General features: G+C 43.0%; 1 protein-coding gene and 2 long non-coding RNA genes across 3 annotated transcripts in view; all 3 read left to right on the forward strand.

The window, feature by feature from the left end:
* Positions 1 to 7768, forward strand: part of LOC134442994 (myeloid-associated differentiation marker-like protein 2) — a 36707-nt gene that overhangs the window by 11574 nt on the left and 17365 nt on the right. The gene's annotated exons all lie outside the window — the stretch shown is intronic.
* Positions 3948 to 6297, forward strand: LOC134443066 (uncharacterized). The gene is made up of 3 exons (XR_010033558.1): positions 3948 to 4767; positions 5974 to 6043; positions 6241 to 6297. It is a non-coding gene; the product is annotated as an uncharacterized LOC134443066 (long non-coding RNA).
* LOC134443065 (uncharacterized) lies at positions 6298 to 7390 on the forward strand. Its single transcript, XR_010033557.1, has 4 exons — positions 6298 to 6333; positions 6783 to 6861; positions 6950 to 7059; positions 7292 to 7390. It is a non-coding gene; the product is annotated as an uncharacterized LOC134443065 (long non-coding RNA).

Raw genomic sequence — 7768 nt, forward strand, 5'->3', positions numbered from 1 at the left:
ACGCACTTGCGGCTTTAACTTCCAATGCACAGGCATCCGCCCACATCACATTGTTTGTACACTACTCGCCTCCTCGCCAGATCACAGAAACATTCTATTGACTTACGTAACTCGCTAAGCAAGTAACTAGCAGCGACGTCTGTGAAGAGGCTTTAGGGCGCGATCACACTGGACGCTTATTTTACAGTAGGAGGCGGAATTGTTCTATGAATTCTACGAGTGACAACTCAGCCATTACAAGGTTGCCTGGTCACTGCTTACAATTTTACTGACTCCATTTGAACCGGCGCAGCGAATCCACGCTCGTCTGGACGTGCAACGCAAAAATCAGCGTCCAGTGTAGGGCTGCACAATTAATCGAAAATAATTGAAAATCGTGATATAATCGAGATATCAATCGGGATTTAATCGTGGCAATAGTGACCTGCCTTCGAGAGCCTCCTTGAAGCCAGAACATACTGTGTAGGTACAGTCGCGTAAGAATCAGAATTCTTACACGGACCGCACTAGTAATGTAATTGAGTTGCGTTAATGTATGGAAAACTGCGTGGGGATTTACTCCTCATGCGGCTATACCAGGAATTGAAGGTAAAAATCTCGTTTGGGAATTTAATCAATTATGAATTAATTAATATTAATAAACAAATTAATTAAAATGTAATTTAAGGACCGTCTCATAAAATCCTTGGTTAAGGACCGTCTCATAAAATCCTTGGATTATCAATCACAATATTCAACAATAAATTGCTAAACACAGAATTAATAATAAGTTTTGTACTGGGGTTACTCAGCGGGGCACAGTGAACAATGAGACCTATTCTCTGTGATCAGCTGGGTTACACAAGCACAAAGGTTGATCTGAAGGCAAAGTTCTATAATAGGTTGGTTGGGTGTACAAAGTAACAAGGACAACAAAATGCAATCAAATGATTTACTTTTATTAACTACTAGGATAACTAATAAAATGCATTACATTCAAAGTCGGTTAAATGGAATAATAACAATAATAAGGCACAATAATATAAAACAAGAAAGAAAATAAAAGAGGGGAAAAGAAAGAAGAGGGGGACAGGCGTTCAGCCTGTGTGTGTGTGTGTGTGTGTGTGTGTGTGTGTGTGTGTAGCAGAGGTCTGGTTGCTATAGGCTACCACGTGTGTGTGTGGTTGACTAAGCTAGCATTAGCTACAGAAAGCATAGACAATGGAAAGGCTACTGATAAGTAGCTGCTTAGCAAAGGCCTAATGTCGACTAGGCAGGGCCCAAAGGGTCCACAACAATGTCTAGGTTTCTGTAATAAATGCACACAATTCCTTGTGGAATGGAGAGGGAAATGAATGGGAATTAAAGAGTAGTAGTCAGTGGGAGGAACTCACACTGATTACTATGCGTGTGTCTGTTGCTGGGCAACAATGGCGTCAAAAATACTGGATAAGAGAAAGATAACGCAAACCACGCCCACTCAATGCAAAAGCGTGGGCTCAAGTTGGGTCTCCTAAGGGGGCGTTGTCCCCTCCTTCTTCTTCTATTTATGAGGTGTTTGCTCAAGACGTGCGCTACCGCCATCTACAGCGCTAAGGGGGCTTGATTTATTCTCCACCTCAGGACTCCGAAGGTCTCCTAACCGAAGGTCTCCTAAGGGGGCGTTCACCCGACATAAAGTGGATACCGGAAAAGAAACAAAATGACGCTTCTTCCTTTGGATCTACTTTCTTTGATGGCGTCCTCTCGGCTAGGTTAACGTTAGCATCAGAACCGTGAACAATAGTGATAGCTAGCAGCTATGTAGCAAGTAAACCGTGTGGTTTCAGGCGCTTCAAGTCCCGTAGTGGACGCGCGAATGTATCAAAGGGTTCTGGAATTAACGATAACAAGTCCGAGTAGAACAGGGAGAGAAAGAAAACGAAATAAAAGAAATAGCAAGTGGGAGACGTTGCCGTCTACGCAGCCATTACGAGTTGTAAAACTACAGGAAGTGGGGTTTCAGCGTGCTTGTGTAGACGCTGCAAGCCCAACTTGGCTAATGGCTAACTTGCAGAGCGCTCCGAGCAGAGTTGGCTATTCAGAGAATGGGTTACTACAGATTATGCACTCAAAGTGTATAAAAGAGTACCGAAACGCTCGGAGGGTTCTGAGAATCAAGTATTTCGAAAGGGAGAGAGTGAAAGAACGAAAGAGAGGGAGAGAAAGACAGAGGGGAAAGAGAGATGGAACTCTAGTGGCTATGCGTGTCTGTGTAAACAAATAGTTAGCGTCGTGGTGAGCTAACCTAGGGCCTCTTACGGCCTGTTACAACAAAAGGCGCAGCGCGTGTATTTCTGGACTAGTCAGCAAAACGGCCGCGCTATGACGGTCCTCGGAGAGTTCCGAACATTGATGGTTAAATCAATACTTGAACTATTCCGTGCGAACGCCACAAGCGGGGTCGCTAGGCTTAGTAGCCAGTAATACAGAATGGGTTAGCAGAGGGGAACCTAAGCTAAGAAGGATAGACAGAGAAGCAGGAGAAATGCAAATAAACATGTGCACATGAAAAATAACTCAAGTCATAGTTCAAAAACACATCTATCTCAGTACATAAGCTATGCCCAGTGCCTACTGTGTGAGATGAAGAGGAAGATCCAGTTTCCAAAGGGCTCGGTACGTCCGTCTGGAAATAGGAATGCAGTCCAAAGTTTCAAAGGGCTCGGTGCGTCCGCTCGGAAGTTTGGGGTTTGCAAAATCTTTGTTGTTGCGGCTGAGATTCGTCGGTTGAATCCCAAATGCGAGAAGTTTGTTCCACAGAGGCATGCGTGGCTTTTCTCGCAGTGAACTCGCCTTAGCTCACAGTGTCCGGATGAAAGTCTTTAGAGATGACCAGGCAAGATCTAAGACTTGACGTGAGGAATTCTTTGCAAAGGTGTTTTAAGCTTACAGTGTGTGTAAGATGAACTCCGGCCAGATATCAAACAATACTTCGTCCCAAATGTTGCGCAAGTTGCTCTATGCGGTGTTGATCGTCCCGCAACCAAACCAAGAGTGAGGGGCAAGGGGCAAGACAATGGGTTATCAAAGGTCATTGATAACCAGGTGATTGTGAATGGGGCTTTAGTCACAGCGCCTCCTAAAGGAGGAGGACTGAGAACAACATGGCAGGGACCCTGGGCCAGCCATTTGGCAATCAGAGGGAAAGTAACTCTTATACTAATGATTATTGATGACCTTCGTCTCAATCATCATCAGTTTGAGTCACATGATTCTCATAACTTTGTCATGAGTTTCTCTGCGTAGAGAAGTGGCAGGAATTGTACCTACATACTGAAAGGCTGTTTTTTTCTGGCCAGAAATCTGTTCACCTAAGTTTCATGCTATTGCCTTTTACATAATTATTACAATTCATTTCATTTTGCTCATCCCGTATATAATTCATTCTTGGTTATATTTCATATTTTAAATCTGCATAAATCAATAATCGTGATTATGATTTGACCCAAATAATCCTGATTATGATTTTTTTTTTTCCATAATCATGCAGCCCTAGCACTGCATGAAAAGAGGAATTTGTGGATGAGTTTTGCACCTTAAATTGCCTCATACCTCAAGCCACAGCATTTGCGGCTCCCCCATGCCCCCCTCCCATCCCCTTCTTAGAAGAGCCTTTAATATGTAAATGCCAGTGATCAGGTCGGGAGCTGCCCCAGTCAATTTCAAGTGGGGTGGGGTGGGGTGAGGTCAGGTGGGTGGGAGGGAGTGGGGGGTCGGCAGGCCTGTTTCTAGGATTTTGGGGTCCCTAGGCAACGGGATTGTTGGGGGCCCTAGGGCATTTTTTGGCCTTTTACTAAAATGTGTGTGTGTGTGTCTGTGTGTATGTTTGTTCATGCTGCCCAGTGGTGTTTTTCAGAATCACTAACCATTAAACCAGTCTCGAGGGCCCTTGAGGCCGTTTTATCCGGCCCCTGATATCATTATAATGTTTTGCAACTTCACATGAAATAGGCCTATGACATATTTTGCAGGCCTAAAGGAATCTTAGAAATTACATTTCCAATGCAATTAAGTTATATTCAGGGGACCTAGAAAAGGTGGGGACTGTTTTAAAGGTGTCTACCTTTAAAGATGTCTATATAGGCCTAAAGGTGTCTATATAGGCCTAAATTTTATGGGGAAATCCTGATTTGTGTTCATAGTACGGCCCCCGGAGGATTTTATGACCATGGTAGGAATTTGAAGTGGCCCCCGAATGAAAAAGGTTCCCCACCCCTGCATTAAACCTTTCTACTAGCCACAGCTTTGCTGTCAGTACATTTTATTATGATACTATAAGCTCAGAAATTAAGTTGATCAAACAATTCGATCTGTGCTGTAGGCTAAACATTTAAATGAACCTACAGAATAGGCTATCAAAATAGAATCATCTGAATGATCTTTCTTGGACATACATTTTGAAGTGACCCTTCGAATTAAAAAGGTTCCTCAGCTGCTTTTGAGGAAAAACATCAATGTGCTTGGCCACTCTGGTTTTTAAAAGGTATTCTGAACTAAAGCAAGGATTGTTCAAGTTAGTTGAAAATAGACCGTCTCTGGTTAAATTAGTTCTACACCAAGCCTTTAGGTGGCAGTAAAACTAATTGGCACAATGCGAATTCCACACACAAGCCACAAAGAAGCCATCAGCCGCGGTCAACAACGCCTTCCTGATTGAAGAGAAACACGAGGTGTGGTTTACAAGTTTCTTGGCGATATGGGTGAAAAGTTCCTCACATACCAACGGAAAATGGGCTTCATATACATGTAAGTACATTTTACTCAACTGTGGTTTAAAGTTTCAGTACTCAAGAGCGATTGAATAGCTCCTCTGAACACAGATCCGCCATTGCTAAGTTATGGCACAGCCGCTTTACATAGCTGGTAGCTCAAGTCCCCTCAATGTGACTACACTAGTTGCTGCTGTACGCTAGTAAATTCTGATGACTTGCGAGCATCGTAATGACAAAATGCTGTGGTGAAACAGTGAATATGTTAAGTATACTTGTTGATGGTAAATTGTTTGACATTGCTCGTTCTCAGTTGCCTTTCCCCTGCCTGAAGATAGACAAAGGCTACCGTTAGCATGCTATTGCGTTAGCTCATCAACTAGATGCTGGGGCACTGCTCATTTTTCACGTCTGCCCGGCATTTCGCTGATGAACTAACTATTAGACGCCTTGCCAATGTATTTTACAGCGGCAAAAATGCATCTAGGCGACGTTGGAAAGACTGGTGTGCCGTCTGGGTATGTTGGTTTTCAGTGCTGGGCAGTAGCGAAGCGACTAGTTTAACTACATTCTCTAGTAGCTTGGTCGTAGCGTCACTACTATGTATCGAGTAGCTAACATCCCTGTAGTTAAGCTATTTTTCCTCAAGTAGCGACGTAGTCTACAAAAGCTACAATTTGTCCCCCATCGATTTTACTCAATGATTTTTGTTTTACTTTCTCTATCATGAAACCTAGGCAGTCACACAGGGGTTCCCAAGACCCACCTGCGTAAACTCAAGTCAAAGGTGGGATATAGGATTTAGTTCCATGCTACACCTTGCCCTTTCACCAAACCGACCGATTCTTCCTTGTTGTGCGTTCTATATTATGAAAGCTAACCGTGAGTAGTTCTGGCGGCAGCTCTCAGTAACACGAGCCCAATGTACCAAGCGCGAGCTCAATGTCGACCAGAGTGGTCAAGTTAATAGAGCACGCCACCCCGAAATCAATGTGAAATACCCTGCCATTTGCAACAGTAGGCAACCTGTCCTTAAAAAGTATGGGTCCTCAAAACAGCACTTGTTGCACAAATAAGTGTAGAATGGCCTCTTCAAGAAATTGAAATTATGTATAGTCACTTTTTCTTATTGTTTCACGTGGAGGTCTACTGACCTTGTCTAAATAATGTAGGCTAGTTTATGTCCATGTATTATATTAGGACCCAAGGTTAATGGGTTATTCTATTTACCATGTTTTCACAGGCTGCTGTCTCATAATATGGCGAAGACGAGTCACCTGAAGGCCTAACTCGCCATAGAAGACTGAAAGAATGTAAGATTAACTTCTTTGTGACCAATATGACTTGCTCATTGATACATTTGCTATGTCAATATGAGGTGCATGGTAAAGTATTTAATTTATTTGTCTCGCTTCTAAGAGCTGTAGAATCAATAGGGTGTTCTTTTTTCAGGGTGTTCTTTTTTATAGAACTGGACAGGTCATTTATTCGTTCCCCTTGTTTTTTGAAGTGTCCTGCAGGATGCTGTGTCCTGCAATCCTGTGTGCTGTGCTACAGACGCGTGTGGAATGGGCACAGTCTCACCACAGAAGAGTGAAAGAGGGTAAGCTTAACCTATAGCCTACGTCAGGGTCGGGGAACGTTTCTCATTCGAAGGGCCGCTTCAAATTCATCCGAGGGGCCGTAAAAGTCCTCCAAGGGCCGTACTATGAACACAAACCAGGATTTTCCCTTTCACTTTAGGCCTATATTGAAGGCAGCCACATTTAAAACAGTCACCACCTTCTTCAGGTTCCCTGAATATAACTTGATTGTATTGCAAATGTATTTTCTAAGATTCCTTTACAAAATGTCATATTTCATGTGAAGCTGAATAGCATTAAAATTATATCGGGGGGGGCAGATAAAACTGCCTCAAGGGTCGCAAACGGCCCTAGAGACATAGGTTCCCCACCCCTGGCCTACATTGTCAATATGACTTGTGCTACTTTATAGATAAGTAATCAATGCTGTGCATTGCTATGTTTTGATTTATTTTCTTACATCCTACAGATCCTGGCAGGGAGACGGTAGTGTCCTGCAGAATGGTGATGGGCCAATCTTACAAGAGACCACAGAAAACTGATATAGTGTAAGATTATCCCTGTTGGGCTCAATAGGTCTTGCTTATTGACATATTGGTGTATGGCAAAGTATTTATTTATTTGTCTCGCTTCTAGGAACTATAGAAACAACAGTGCCTGCTGCAGTATAACGAGGACACCCTGAGCAGAGAGCTCCAATAGACCCAGGTCCAGTGTCTTGGCAGGGTGAAATGGCACTGATATGGGTATGTACTAATGTCAGTTAAAATGAATGAATTAATTAATTCTCATATCTGAATAATGTGAACACTGGATTTACCACACACACAACACACCAACACACACACACACACACCCTAGGCTAGAGGACCCAAGGTTACTTTTACCACAGCTCTGGCACATCAATTTTCATTTGTTTAATATCTGGTCAGGTAATTTATTCATTCCCATTGGGTTTTTGTTTTTGTTTTTTTGTAGTGTCCTGCAGGATGCTGTGTCCTGCAATCCTGTGTGCTGTGCTACAGACGCGTGTGGAGGTCAACCCAAAATGGGCACAGTCTCACCACAGAAGAGTGAAAGAGGGTACGCTTAACCTATAGCCTACGTCAGTGGTGGGGAACCTTTCTCATTCGAAGGGCGCTTCAAATTCATCCGAGGGGCCGTAAAATTGTATTGAAAATGTAATTTCTAAGATTCCTTTACAAAATATTTCATATTTCATGTGAAGCTGCTTAACATTAAAATTATATCGGGGGCCGGATAAAAGGGTCTCAAGACATAGGTTCCCCACCCCTGGCCTACATTGGCAATATGACTTGTGCTACTTTATAGATAAGTTCTCAATGCTGTGCATTGCTATGTTTTGATTTATTTTCTTACATCCTACATATCCTGGCAGGGAGATATAGTGCATGAGACCATAGAAGACTGAAATAGGAGATTATCCCTGTTGGG

The sequence above is a fragment of the Engraulis encrasicolus genome, unplaced genomic scaffold (genome assembly GCF_034702125.1).
Source record: "Engraulis encrasicolus isolate BLACKSEA-1 unplaced genomic scaffold, IST_EnEncr_1.0 scaffold_27_np1212, whole genome shotgun sequence".
Classification (NCBI taxonomy): Eukaryota; Metazoa; Chordata; class Actinopteri; order Clupeiformes; family Engraulidae; genus Engraulis; species Engraulis encrasicolus.